The following is a 16,284-nucleotide window of genomic DNA, read 5'->3' as shown; positions in this document are numbered from 1 at the left end:
ATATAACGGTAAATTTGAGAAATGCTTGAAACTTCAATATTTCGAAATTGAAGGACGCTAATTTACTCAAAATTGATACACCTCGGCTTATCATGTAGCGGTAGCTTTCGGAAAGGTGGAAAACATATATGTATTTAATACTTGCGCCGGGTATTTAATGTTCGGCTCCGCCCGAACTTAGACTTTCTTACTTGTTAAAAATTGAGTTTTAACCCAGTGTGATATTTGCTTAAATTTATCCGTTTGAATATATTATTTATATTAGAGCCTGTATGACATGTATGCAATTTGTATGTTTATACAGATACTTATGTACATATGTATGATATTTTTCACTAACTTACGGTGCTTATGTTTGAAAATACGAAATATCCCAATTATGCACATATTTATAAATACATACACACGTATGTTTTATTGCAAAATGTTAGAAAAACCTTAAACAAATTACTTTGCTCTTAATTGCCGTGGGACATGGGGATATTAGTGAGGATCCGTTGTTTGATTATGGTCAAAAAATCATAAATCATTGTTAATCCACATGTGGTATCACCTCCCAATTATGTATTCATATATGTGTTCGTTAGTACCATTGAGTATATGTATATTAAAACTTCAATAATATTTAACATAGGCGCTCACATACATACATACATACATACATACATATGTAAAATAAGTCCTCCGTAACGCTGCTCTGCTTCCAGATACATAAATAAACATATACGCACATTTATAGCACCACAGAATATAATCTAATATACGCCTCATGTGTGTTAATGAATGATTGGCCATTGAGTTGGGGGAAAACTCGATTCGAAAATACATACATAAATTGCTTGTCACAATATTTAGTAGCTAAAATTTTCCTACATTTGTATGAATGTATGTAAATTCGTTTTGTCAAATGACAACAAAAAAAGTATGTAGCTAAGCAATAAGTTACGCAAATAGTTTCGATTTGCAGACAGACGTCCAGAAGTTTGATTGCTTTGGTATTTTTGATTACATTTGCTCGCATGTGTCTTTTATAGTTCGTGAAATTTTCTATGTTAGAAAAATTTAAACAGTTATTCAACAATCTAGTTGAGGTATTAGTATTTATGGCAGTACTTCTATGGTGGATAGTTGTCCACTAGTTTCAAAGTTAAAGTTGTTGAGAGGCGAGAGTTAGAAAAATATATGTATGCATATACATAAATTTAGCTGGAGTTACTCTATAAGGGCCATACTCCCCTTTGAGGCCCATTATCATCTAGTTGATCAACTGATATGGTGCTCATATCTAGGTTAATAATTTATAGTTCAAATTGTTCATATATATACACCCCTGAGTCTAAGGTGCCTTTGCAGGGCAATTTTGAAGTTTTTTTTTTTTTTATCGAACGAAGGGGTTGTCCTTTCACATTTTTCGTCATATACCCGGTATTTGCAGTCGGATCTTAAAGTGTGATACATATGTCGATGTTCTTGTAAATTTTTTTGTTCCCAAGTTCATTGGATTCAAGTATGTACCTCGTTCTATCGTTCCCACCAGATCTGAGTTGTCATTACCCTAACGTACCACCCTGTTATTCTGTTATTTCTGTCATCCTTGTCAAGTTTGGTTTGAAGACAAGCCGGTTACAAATAAAATCATCTTACCAATCGGTCGGAAAAATCAGCCCACACCAAATTAAGGAAAGCCTTTTAAAATGAGGCACGCTTTTTTCTAAAGCAACGGAAGTCAAACCGAAGAAAAGATCGTCTATAATGCTCCTGTGCAGCTGAATCGAAAGACTGTGGGACTCTACCCATTCCATACATAATAAAAAGGAGTGAAGAATCGAGCAAGGGATCCCTATTGATTCAGAAGATGCGGAATAAAGGCTCTTATTTTCAAATGTTTCCGATTGCTAAGGCTTGGGCCGAGCTCGTCCTCTAATATGTGGTGCGTGTCTTTCCGTTGTTACTTGAATGGAGGGACCTAAACTTTAATGTTGCCTCCGAAGAGCACATGGACTTTATGAGAAGATTTTTTAAAGGGAGAAATACACTCAGAGGTGTGCCAGTGCCAGCCAAGAGGCGACCGCTGTTTTTTTTTTACAATGATGTTCAGACCAGGGATCGAACCTTAGTCCTACGGAGTGTTAGTATGCACCTCTAACAACTCAGCTACAATGGCCACCAATTTTGTAGATTGGTAAATTTTTATTTTTATTATACATATTGCTAGCTTCGAGTACAAAGGTGCAAAGTGCATTTTTTTTTTAATTTTACAGGAGCGTAAAAAAAAACTTCTTATAGCCATTTGCTTCAAGTATTTCCAAATGTTTGAATAGAATATTTCGCGTGTGTAAAGCAAAAGCAAAACTTCATACGAATAAGAACGATTCGATCTTTATTAAAGATTTTGTATTATTTTGGTTTTGTCGGATTTGCGGTGTCTCTTTGGACTTAGCAAATTTGCCTTTCATTGAATGTAAACGAGAAAAAATAACAAGTACCTTAATCCTAATCAAAATGATCCATTTTTGAAAGCAACTTTTCACTCTAAGCTGCGGTATGAGCTTCATACACCACATTGAAAACTATTTATGAAGGACCAAAACCATGTACATTCATAAGTTTGTTATCCAAGTAAGTTTTTTCAATACATATGTAGGTAAATAAAAAGCGAAGCAGAGTTGGTTGAAGAACTTCTTAATACCAACTGTCAAGTAATTTAAAGACTTCTTTACAATTCACTACTACAACCATAACTCAGCTTGCAATCATAGAAAAATCGTACATATAACAGATATTGTAAATGCTCAGAATCAATATTCATTTATGACTGGGGTGCCATTTATCAATTTTTGCAGGCGAATGAATATTATATTTTCTTTCAATCACCATATATTTGCCATGCCTTGCGGTGAGGGCAGTTCAGTTCATGTCATTGCTTTGTATTTAGAATTTAAGTTTTCTATTTGCATTTTATGAAAAGTTGAAGGTAATAAAAATTCATAGACTTCATTAAATGAATTGGAAATGTAGGAGAATTTGGTGAATACCTATTAAATTACAGGAATTCAGAAGGTTTTGTAATGAGTCGTATTGTCGTAAAGTCAGAAGTAAATGTGCGAATGCTATAAGCGCTTCGCTGAATAAAATTGCCCGCCAGAATTTTTCTCTTAGTGAACTTTTAAATATTTGAATATTATTTTTTTTTTTTGTACTGTTTGCTCTGTAATGAATGCTAGAACATAAAGAGTGCCCTATTGAATACTCTGAAACCGATATGAGTATTGATTGTTTGAAAAATTTTGGTAAATTGAAGGGGTGAAATGAACGCGAAAGAGCAAAGAAAATTATGACCCCATTAAAGAAAGATCCAAGCATTTCAAAAACGAAATTAATAGGTAAAGTGGACTTTTCAGAACCTGTTGGGCTTAGAAATAAGGTTCAAAAAGTTCTGCATATACAAAAACATTGTTAAGAACTAGGACGCAAAGGAACGAGTGAAATAGCAGAAACAGAGTTTTGTTTTTAGTTATTTGTATGAGGCAAAATTGGACGACAATACCTACTTTATAGCGGGCTTTTATAAGATGCCTGTACATGAGTTTCTAATAGCCGATTCTTGACGAAATGTCATAGAAAGTAAAAAAGTGGCAAAAGTACACTAAAAAATTGATAATCATGTAGAAGCTATTTTCATACCAAAAACCGTTTTATTACTTCTCCATATTAAATCTTGGCTTATAATTTTCCGTTGCATTGAAGCATCTAAAGAAGAGCCCGGAAAGATAACTTGAAAGAATTTCTTGGCATGGAATCTTGTTTAAGAGAAATTCTTACAAATCTGCAGTGGAACTCAACCCCGAATTTGTAAGCTAGCACTCTAAACTAGGGGATTTCTTTCCTTGAATATTGATTTTGTTGTACGCACGGTGTGAATAATACCGCTGGAATGTTCAAAAATCTTCTGTCGAATTGCCAGAAAAATTAATGAACTCAATGACTGAATGTTTCTTGTTCTGAATATTCATTTTGCTCAAAGTGAAGAGATTTTATGTTTTCTTTTTCGAAGCTATACGTTGCAATTAAATAAAATATTCCTTTCGCCATGTGCAAGTTTGCCATGAGCGTCTGGATCCACTTTATTGAAGTTTTTTATCACTCAAAATATATTTTTTCAATTCAAAATTTGTATTTTTCGTATAATACCAAAAGCGCTTTGTTTGGCATAGAGTGAGTTGCGGTTTAGCTATTCATTTCTTAGCCCTAAGTACCTAGCCCATGTTTGTTTTTCATTGGAAACTGTTTCTTGTGACAGAGAGATTCAACTGCACATAAACTTTTCGGCAAATTATGTCCGCCATAGTAGCTAGCCTTTGGATCACCCTCTCACCGCATAAAGGAAACAATTGATTTGCATGGATTACTTCGAAAGTAGTATTTTTGTAAAGTACACCTAGCATTCAACTTATCTCGGTGGCGGACGCTGTGGTGTAGTGGTTAGCAGTGCGCGCTACCATTCCGCAGGACCTGGGTTCAAGCCCGGTTCAACCCAATATCAAAAAATAAAAAAGTTTTTTTCTAACAACGGCCGCCTCGCGACAGGCAATGGCAAACTTCCGAGTGTATTTCTGCCATGAAAAACAGCTTCTCATAAAAATAAAATCGCCGTTGGAGTCGACGTAAAACTGTAGGTTCCTCTGCTTTGTGTGACAACATCAAGGCGCACACCCCAAATCGGAGGAGAAGCTCGGCCAAAGACTAGACAAATGTTAGTCTGTGTAAGCGATAATCTATTATTATTGGTATACAAAAGTCCTACACCGATTACCATAATTCTCTGAACGAGTAGACAAAGCATTATGTATATCACACGGGGAATTACAAAGCTGATAAGTTAGCGAGGAAAGATGCGAACATCCAGCCACGCCAATATTTGAGAATGCACACAACTTCATTAGCCAATGAATGCTGAAAAAATCTTCGGTCCTGTGAAAACACCTGCTCCTCCTTTAACAGGAACGGGACATATGTGATCTCTATTTGAAATAGTATAGAAATGTGCTTCCTTATAAGCACTCTTACAGGTCACTACCTGATTGGCTTAGACGGGCTATCGCACCGGGCTATTGCCGTAGTTCCACAAACAAAGGATTAGAAGAAAATTTGCGACTACTACTGTTATTCACTTCCTACTTTCGTAAAAAATATCATATTCGAGTCTTCGGCTTTAATATCAGATGAAGTTCAAATAACTTTATTTAACTTCCATAAAAATGTATATTTAAAATGAAGACTTAAGCCGAAATTAAAAAAAAAAATCATTGAGAAGGTTTCTCAGAAAAACCCGACATGGAGTCACCTAAACATTGCCAAAAACCGTTAAAGTATCTCCTCAAATTATAAGCCGGGTTTGAAAAACTTCAATGATAATCTAGATATTATTTTATAAGAAATGGGATATAGTAGAAAAAGTGGATCAAGGGACCTTCGCAGAGCTAAAATTGTCAGCTCTGAATCATTTGTACGTAAGATGAAAATGGAAACTGGCCTTAAGTACAACAAAGTTCAGAAAGTCCTAGATCGGAATGCCACGAGGAACGTGGCGAGTAAGAGACAATTTTAAAGTTTTTTGTGAGGTCTGCTTAAGTACTTTTAAATGTTGTACGCTGGTTAATTGTAGACATAAGAGGAAAGTGCACTCAACCATGACTCGCTTTGGGTTCTTTCGATTTTTTTTTTAATTTATAACTTTTCTAACTAAAAACCAAATGGGTGGCTTTAGACTATTACTATTTCCATCTTATCACAAACCTCATATTTATATCGTTAAGCAGAATTATTACTTTTGCTAGGGTATGAAACTTTCTGCTACAAAAACAAATCCAAAACTTGTTTGACACTTTATATGCTCCAATAAATAACTTTCATGTGTGGACGGTCAAATGTCACATACATACATACATATGCTTGTATTTATGTATGTATGCATGTATGTACGCAGTGTCAGCGATGTGTGCACACCACTGACAGTTATTGCTCCAATAATCTAAACATATGTACTTTTGTTTGTTGTCAGCTTCCAGCCATTTTTATGTTACTATCTATTAGAGAAAATATCTCATCCAGTGTGAAACAGTTATGTACACATGCATGTACATGAAATGGAAAAGGAAACATGAAAATCTGTTCGCGAAAGTGTATAAGTTGATTTGTACATATGTACATATGTGTAAGACCACAAAATGTGTGACATGCCATTAAGTGCGTACGTTAAGGTGATTCTAATCGGTGTTATAAAAGCGTATGCATGTACATCATGTATGTAAGTAAACGAATTTATGTAATTACATTTGTTGCATGCGACTGAATGAATATCTCTTGGCAGCTGCGAGAATAAATGAACAAAGTATGGTATGACTACGGTGACCATCCGTTCTGTTTTTAGCAGAACCGTCCCGTTTTAGCAACGCCAGTTCTGCTAATTTTACAAGCTTTTATTTAAATAACTTTGGGTCTTAGATTATGGATCTGTGTACAGTTTTTTCAGATTAGGCAATTTTCCCAAGATATTTTAATTTTTATTAAAAAATAAATCAAATTTTAACACGCACAATAGCAAATTTTTTGTAATTTTTCTCTTTTTGTATTAAAGCCAGTTATATTGCCAAAAATCAAGCTACTAACGATGACAATCGGTGGCTAAATAAACAAGTTTTAGTGGTCAATGTGTATACATTTTTTGTATCAAATAAATAGAAGCAATAAATAATGTTACTCATACGCCATATCGCACACGACAGTACACACTTGGCGTACGAGTAACATTTTCTATATTAAAATTTGTTTTTTTTGTCATGCGCAATATAAACTTAAAATGAAAATTTCTAGGGAAAATTACCTGATCTAGAAAAACGGTATACAGATACGTAACTACGACAAAAAATTAAGTCAACCTACAGTGTAAGTTTTACATGTTTTCTTCATTCTAACAAAGCCTGCTTTTGTCTGGTACACACCCCGTAATATTTATTTCATTCAATTTCAAATGTTTAATCTTAGCTTTTTAGAATGGTAAGAACATTATTGAAAAATATTTCTAAGTCAAAGAGATCTTATTTACATATATTTCCTTTTATACCGAAATTGTAATACTGCAATTGTCTTATTAATTTATCTCCTTTGGTGTGCTCTTTATGACGCTATCGATTTAATTGCATGCAGTAAATGAGCCACATCACAACTCGTCATGCAGCTTACCCAACCTCAGAGGGCTCCAAATCCATGCGTATAATATAATACTATAGAACGCTTGCTTTTTGAAGTGTCTCTTGAATTACAATGCCCATAAGTAACATTCTCGTGCCAACCTGTTTGTCAATACCGTGCGCTAGTCATCCTGCCATGCTGCTGTTGGTCGCTGCTGCTTTGCTTCCTCTATTTTCAGTTGAACTCAAACGTCAGGCTGTGTAGTTTAATTGACTTGTTCATTTTAGTGCAACAACAAATCCGTATGGTTCATACTTACGCACCCACACACTAGCATTAAACACACACACACACATATGTAAGTGCGTACGTAAGATCCAAATGGACAGATGGCAAACGATCTATATGTGTAAATGGAATGGAAATGGCTGCAATTTCATTTTATTCGCAAACACATTAAATTCTATGCGTGTGTATTCGCTGAGCGGATTTGATGCCACTAGCCACATAGCGGGCAAATCGTCTTTATGCGTTGTGCGTGCAAGAGGTTAGGCAATAGCTTAAAAACCACACCATTTATGCCCTACGGGTGGCACAGAGGATTTGAAATAGTGCACGGCACTGGCAATGCAGCAGCGTATCTGCGTTGATGTTGTATGTACATATGTATGTATGGTAGGTAGTATAAACGCACATATGTAGCACCTTTCAAGGAAAGCTAGTTGTGAACTACGTAGAATGCTACGAGTTTGAGTTCCTTCTATTCTATTTAATGTTAGCAACTGGTATTTCAATATGTCGCGGTGTCCATGATCCGCTGATTTGGCAATTTAAAGTCAGATGTCGCTGTTGACATAAGTTGTGCTTTAGCGCAAACTAGTTAATGAACTGGTATTTTTACCGACTGCTGTCGACTAGAATTTCTGCCAAACCTTTTCTCTGCGAGGAACTTGTATAATTATAGTTCATAAAGAACTGTTATGACTTCCGTTCTTAAAATAATAGTTCAAGGTTCATGCTTCTCACTGCAGGGCATGTATTTACCTACTACTTATATCAGCAGCCCGGACAAAATCTCCCACTTCTCGTTGAGCATGTTTGCATGTCTGTATGTGCTTATTTCGAAGATGGCAAATAGTTGTCCATTTATGCCTTATTAAGTTTATGCCCCAAATTGTAATTTTGCACTAAAATCGCTATCATTTAGGAAACTACTATTCCACTTATGCTCACATTTGCTCTTAGAGTTTTTTCTTTAAGTTTCCAAGCTACGCACAATAATTTATGAAAAGCATTATGACTTTTCAAAGCATCTGTCAATGGTTTTCAGCTTATTACTTCGGGACTGAGTACCAAAATTCTTCCGAGTCATAATAAATACTAGATCAGAAGCACTAAGATGCTGAACAAATGGGAAAATAGCATAGTTAACTCATTACCTACTTTTCGAGTAAAATTAAACATACTAAGAGATAATGAACACTTAAGGTTTGGTACACTCTATACATTAAAATTTATTGTATTTTTTCATATCAGTCGCGTACGAAAATCTCTACAAACTTTTAGCCAACTCCAAAATCTACGACCATAAAGTTTTAATTCGCATTGAATTTTATGGCATTTTTGAGCAAGAATATAGCTCAAAACCATTTGACAAATCAACTTAACTTTCTTGGCAGGAATTTCTAAATTTAACCTAACTTGAATTTATTTTGAAACTGATAATTAAAATCGGCTAATGTTTCAAACATTGTCATCAAGTTTAGCCTGCGAATCACTCGAGACAGTGAAGCACCGTTCCCTGCTTTGGGTGACCCTTAAACTCAAATAAAGGCACACGCGGGACGAGAGCTGGTGCTGATGTGTCTGTGTATCTCTTATAATGCCTGCCTGTATAACATCGGGTCCAAATCTCGTGCCTTAGTACATGTATAAGTCTTTTGAAGTACCTACTTAGGTGGATGCTATGCTTCCAAAAAGTGGCTGTTTCGCTGGTCAGGTTTGCAAAAATCGACCAGAAATCGCTTATTATTCTTCATTTACTTTAATATCAAGCGCGCCTTCTGGTTCTCTTCCAGGCAATCACTATCAGCTCCTTCCAACTTAACCCCAGTTGCTTCGCCTCTCGACCAACTGTTTTTCACCACTGCCGTACGTATTGCGCGGTCTGCCAGGTGGTCTAACCCTGTTCATTAGATTTTTCCTTATCAAAGGCTTCTTTGGGACAATGCCGCCTTTTTGTATACGTCTGTCTTCGAATCTAGATGACAAATGGGTCCATATTAGCTCTTCTGAGCAAGTCCTTATTTGAGATTTTTAGGCCAAAAACCCCGGAGTATTATTCTAAGACATCTGTTTACGAAAACTTACGGCCACCGGGGGCGATTACGCTGCCAAGCAATGTGACATTCCTCATACTCTCAAGAGTTTGGACGAAGACTTTGCTGGTGCAGCTAGAACTTGGGTCATATTTAAATTGACTATCAGGCCTGTCGAATTGGCATCTTTGTACAGCCCCTTGTCCATTTTGCACAGATCTCCAAGGAGACATACATATGCTGCAACGAACTGTACATGGACCACCGATGTCTGCCCTCGAAGAGTGCCCCATGGCCGCATCCAGCACATCTCCACTTACCAAAGCTAGGAGAAGAGGTGAGGGTATGTAACCATGTCGAGCTCCGCTGTGAACTGCGAAAACCTATGATGGCTTTATTTTATAAAATATACGATACCTAGGTCGTGTGTGGATTTAATAACAGCATAGATTTTTTGGGACACTCCTCTTCGGCGCAGGTCTGCCCAAAGGCAGTCTTTGTGAATGCGCTGCCTCCAACTAGTCCTCGGTGACAAAACTAGCACAGCATAGTTTAGGGCCGGCCGGTAAATTGCCTTTTTTATATTGTTTGCCAACAACGGTTCTTTGTGTTTCTCCCTAACCAAAAAGCCCAATCTACGTAAAAAAGGCGTATATGGAATCAGGATTTGTTTAATTTGAACACAAAATCGCCGTTATGCTTTGTTGTTTTAAATAAATGTGGTTATAGTTTTTATTAACAAAACTATGTTTTTTTATTAGTTTATATCACAATTTCAAATTCTTTAAAAAAAAAATCGGCAGAACTAAGTATATTTTAGCTTACAGGTTGTCTTTTAAGTCACCTACGCCTCTAAGACGTATGTTTGGGCCTTACGTAACTTTCAAGTAGATTGGGCTTCTAGGGTTTAACTGCGTTGTTAACGACGTTGTTACTGCTTTGAAATTTTTTGGCAGCTGTATGATTTTTCTCTATCGGAATTGGTACGAAATTGATGCGAATTAGCAGCTGCAGCCTGACCTCTTTCGTCCAGGTACCACAAATTAAATTCTCAAAAGACAGGACTTCTTGCGGGAAAGAAGCGAGCCGGATGGGAGATATTGCCAATATTGGATAATCGCCCTCGTTTGAGATTATGGAATAAAAAATAATAATTTATTTTTGAAAATTCAAACAATTTTCAATGAAACTTTGGAGTCCCTGCGGAACGCTACTTGAAGCGGGTGGTTACGATGAAGGCTTCGAGTCAACTGTGTACTTATGGCCTTAAGTGCGGTAGTTTTGCTCTGAATTTTAGGCAAACCATAAAGATGCTTTGCAGGGATCAGTGGAAAATTTAAACTACTTTATGGCGAAAGAAATAATAATTGTTGATTATTATATTATTTTGCATACATACGTAGCCAGAATTTGATTTTCAATTAGGATTTAAGTCACCACTGCGTATGAGCAACTAATACACTTGATATAAAACATATTGAGGGAACATTCAAAATCGACTCGTGTCTTATAGCCATTGCCAAGTAAGTTATAATTCTTACAAAGAAATTATTAAAATACATATACAAAATGGATTAAGCTTAAAGTAATGTATGCAGGAGACCACTGAAAGTGTTGCACATACGAATCTTCTAATCATATGTAATGATAAATAAACCGCAATCACTGCTAGTCATCTGATATTGCTGGAATGTGAAGAGTGTAGTTATTACAATTAGCTGAAACCATCTAAAATCATTCATTTAAAGAAATGTTGAAGAAAAGCGAGCAAAATAAAAGACTAGACACGGCAAGTTGGTTTCCAAACCGTATTTTACTTTACCAATGAAAAACTGTTTGAATGGCCAGAAGTAAGAAGATTTAGAGCACTTGAAAACTGGACACCTTTATAGGAGAGCAGAGCTGGGAACCGCAAATATCCTCGTTGAGGGGCAAAAGTCACAACTTCTGAACCATGTACACATATTTGCTTAATACTAATTAATTTTTATCAAAAAAGTCTTCAAAACTAGATTTAACATACTACAATGTGAAAGTTTAAAGTGATTTTAAATTGGTGCGTGCATCTATAGAGATACTTGAATACATAGTAAACAATTGATTTAGTAGAATTACTAGATTTTTTAACGAATTCAGTAATATGAAAACAGTCTAAACCTATTTGTAATCTGTGAATATCGTTACATACACACACACACACAGGTCCGGATTATTTATGGTTATTTAGTTTTCACGTGTATCGGCTTAACTACTGGCGAATCAATTTATATGCAGAGATATTTATGGAATTAATGGCTAAAAATGTTTTAGTTCAAATTTAAAGCTACGAAAAAAGTCAGCTTTAATACCACAAAGCACAGAAAAATTAAATGCGAATTTTTTTCGCGAATCGAATTTAAGCGCAATTTCCTAAAAATTCATAGCAAGTAATTTGTTCCGCATCAATTTTTATTTGGCATGCAAATTAAGTGTATGCAAAATGGATTTGCCAATACACAGACATGCGATATGCATAAATCACTGCAAAAATAACTACACATGTTAAAAATATTTGATCGATCAGCCGTTGTGTCTTGACAAATCACTGCCATAGCAAAAGCGAAAAGTCACAAAAAATTGCGAGGAAAAAAGAAAAATGATGAATAACAACCGTTGGCAAAGCAGTAGTAGAAGTTTTTTTGCGTGGAAATTGACTCTAATAATATCAACTGGTATGGTATTAATATTCTTCATTGTATTTCAAAAAAAAGGAAGCAAATATATAAATTTTACAATGCGGGTATTATTTTCCATTTTTTTTTTATTAAAAATATAAGATTATGGTCATAAGTCATGTACTTTACTTGGCGATAAATAGTTTCATGTAGCACTAAAATGCATTGGGAGCCAAAATAACATAAGCGACATATTTTCAAAATTTTCTTTTTGATGCAGAAATATTTGCCCTATGTCCCAATGAAAAAGGACAAATTACTAAAACCGTTCCTTCTTGGCGGAATGATGCACTCGTCTAAAAGGGTCAAATATCCAACAGTTATTCTTGATGACTATCTCTCATAGAATCCGCTACAATATAAACCTTTAAAAAGGCCAGCGCAACTGAAGCTTACTGAAGATAATGGAGCGTAACTTGAGTACCTGAGCTAAACTGGCAATTTGGACATCTCCAAACCCATTCTAGTGTATGGTGCAAGAGGACAGAACTAATTTCTACACAGGCCAAGCTCAAAAAACTACACCGATAATCCTGTGTGGACATTACCGGTGCGATGAAGACAACACCACCCACGGATTTCGAGGCGCTTACATACGTACATATCTGACCTGTGGTCAAGACAGAGGCTGTACTGTTCAAAGGAAGACTCAACACAGGGCACAATTTGGAGCATAGTAAGCTTATGACTTCCGAGGTTTGACTTCACACACTTCAATAGCGGCAAATCAGCTGCACTTGATAGTAGTTGATTGAATAAGAAAAAATGAATTAACAACAAGAGTTTACGGGATGTACATAGCTCAGTGGTTAACGCTTCGGACTTTGAACATCGAATTCGCAGGTTCGATCCCTGCTGAAGTCTAGAAAAAAGAAGTCTGATGAAGAGATGTGGTGATCTACGAAATAGCTGCTATAACTTCTACCGCTTAGACTTTGTTGCTTTTTCAATTTTTCCTAATAAACAATCGTGGTACAAAGCTCAATAAAACTATTAAAAATAACAGTTATTGTTGAAAACAGTCATTGAAAAATTCTTTGTGAACGAAATCGATTTCTTTTTTCACCGAGAACAACAAATTTGAAAATAAATCCTTTTTACAAGCTTTTATTTAACTTGCTCTGTTTGTATGTACATACGTATGTATGTACATATGTTATTCCGATAGGTGGCGTAGGAGTCGAGATATTTGAAAAGCCCGAATTTATAGTCCGATTTGGTTCATATTTAGAAGGTATATTAACTACATGAAAAGGAATAACTCCACCACTAAACATTTTGCCGATGGGTGGCGCACGAGTCGATATATTTGGTAAACCAGAAACCTTGCATTAAAAGTATTTGTTGATACAATTAACTTATTTGTGATTTTTATGCAAATTTAAAAATAAGTAACAATTATTTTTGATTTTTATAATGACTATTTATAAGTACGACTTAAAAATTAAAAGTCAGGCAAAGTCATTTATACTTACTGATTTCAATAACTGTTATCTAAGATATGTAATATAAACCTCAAAAATTTCTGTTATTTGCAGATTATTTAGTTAAAAATCAAAAAGAGTTATAATTTTGGATTCATAAAATAAAAATCGGAAGAAACGAAATAATAGTAAAAAAACAAATTGTTAAAGAGTTATTTTTATAATAAAAGATGTAACTGTTATGCTCCCAGCTCGGGGCATTCAGGAGACGAGTTTACCTCATTTGGGTACCGGAGTAGCGCCATGGACAATACAGTAGCTGATATGTACCCATCACTTATTTATTGGTCGTCCATGCAGTTCCATCATGCGAAATTGCTGTGTCTGGATTGAAAAAGGAACGGAAATTTTACTATATTTACAAGTACGAAAGCTAACAGACAGACTAAGTCTGAAACGCAGAAATATCGACGAGAAGAACCCAAGCTCTCATTCACCTTAGCCGGCACGAAATAAGAAATATTATAAGCTTTCTTACATGACATTCAGCTGGTCATTCCCTCGTTCCCTAACTTTAAACTAAAATTATCGCAAATGTTTTACAACCGAAGTGAAATTGATGTTCGACTAAAATGAATAAAATTGAGTGGAAATACAAATCCAGGAAGAGCTCCTTTCCCTCCTTTCAGAAAAATTTCTTACGCCACTGCCATAAACATACACACATATGTACATATGTACATATGTATTCACATAACTCCTATTTACATAAATACTTAAGAATGTATGTTTAAATTTGCATATATGTATGTTTTATGAAAATCTGCATAATTTTGTATATTTGCACCAGTCGAGACATGCATGTAGAAGGCACATATGTGTAGGTATGTAAATACACATTTTATATGTTTGTAGCAAACCACTACAAGCAGTCGCGCGACCTCAGACCTACTTCACAACTGACTTTTTGCCTTACAAAATGCTTAATTTTTTTACGCTTCACTGAGTGGCAGCAAGCTAAAGTTGGTCTGCAGGAAATTGACGACATATCTTCAGTTGAACTTTTCGCATATATACAATTAGTATACCACTTCATAATCCCAAAAGTTAGTTTAGGATTCGCAAAATTACATTCGAGACTTAGGTTTTCGGCACAACAAATTTTTGAGCTGCTACATAGGTAAAATTGCTAAAGACAGAAATAAGTTTTGTCAAATTAACTTTTACGAATAATTTATAAATGATCTGGGTGAAGCAGTGGAGACTTCTTTGACCAATCGTCATTATCGAGAAGGCTGTGCAAATTTTATGTATAAAGTGTTTTCTAGCTTGAAGTTTTTGATGTTTACACAGAAGGGCTGAGGACCAATAGCGAAGTTTTTTCAAACACCCAGGTCCAGTTCGGGGTCAATAACGGCGACTGTATTTTTATGAAACGCTGTTTTTTATGGCTAAAGTATACTCAGAGGAGTGAAAACTAAACATTGGAAAATTATTTTCCAAAAGCCAGTTCGTGTGAAATTCAATTCCTTTTTTTCGTTGTGAAAATTGTAAGAAAATGTCCTTCATAATTATCTTAAAATGTTCAAACAGTGAACTCGATGCAGAAGTCTGATGAGGATGTGCAAATTGTTGCTGATTTTCCACAAAATTTTTTTTATTAAAAACTCGCTGTATGCAGCTCTCAAGAAAAATTCATATAAAATTACGCAGTTGAAATTGAAAAGAATTTTTCGTCTAAGAAAATTTCTTAAATTAGTGTGCAGGTCTCAAGAAAAAAATTCTCGTAATAACGTAAGCGACATTTTTTTCGATCTAGATGCATTTCTGCATCAAAAAGAAAATTTTGAAAAAAATGTCGCTTGCGTTATTTTGGCGGTTAGGGCTCGATATATTTATTTTTTTCCAAGAAAATTCACAGCAACAGCAAGATAGTTTTCTAGCTACAAAAATTAGCCTACTAAAATTGGATCAAATGGTTCGAAGAAAAAAATTTGTAGTATCAATGTTTTGATGCAGTTTACTTCTACTTGATACCTAGATCATGGATCTACAGTCTTGCCCCTAAATTTCATATGGCTACGTTTTTGGGTTTTTTCCGATTTGCAAACTTATTTAAAATTTTTCGTAATTATTAATGTCTAAGGTAAAACATGCTACCTTAATTAAATTCTTCATATCAGAATTTTTTTACTTCCTGTAAAGGTTTTTGAGATTACCTAAATTCTTGATATGCGCTTAATTAAAGAATTTATTTGGTTATTACATTCTTTGAATATACGTAAAAATTCCCGAGTACCTTTTTCCACCAGGGCTAAGCTGATATTTCTATTTGGTTGCTTGACACGATATGCTCGTGTAAAGGTCGATTGTACTTGTCTCGGCGCGACTATTTGATGTCCCAGATGTTATGCCCGCTTTAAATGTATTTAGTTTTGATTTATTTTTGTTTTATTTGCCACAATTATTATTTTTTTTTGTGAAAACATTAGATTTGACGCTGTGTTTCCTTGTCCTTGTTGTTAGTTAATGTTTCTTGAAAAGGGAGTTTGGTGTTTCAAAGCAAGATAGAAATTTAAATGGGAATGTAACTAAAATGGTTTTGTATATAACGTGGACACTTTATTTAGAAGTGGG

The 16,284-nt window shown here is 35.1% G+C and overlaps 1 protein-coding gene across 2 annotated transcripts in view; it reads right to left on the bottom strand.

Moving 5' to 3' along the window:
- LOC108370335 (uncharacterized protein DDB_G0290685-like) overlaps positions 1-16,284 on the bottom strand; it is a 42,502-nt gene that overhangs the window by 20,433 nt on the left and 5,785 nt on the right. The gene's annotated exons all lie outside the window — the stretch shown is intronic.

The sequence above is a fragment of the Rhagoletis zephyria genome, unplaced genomic scaffold (assembly GCF_001687245.7).
Source record: "Rhagoletis zephyria isolate East Lansing unplaced genomic scaffold, Rhagoletis_zephyria_1.1 Rzeph_scaffold_04160, whole genome shotgun sequence".
Classification (NCBI taxonomy): Eukaryota; Metazoa; Arthropoda; class Insecta; order Diptera; family Tephritidae; genus Rhagoletis; species Rhagoletis zephyria.
This window is presented reverse-complemented; position numbering and strand designations above follow the sequence as displayed.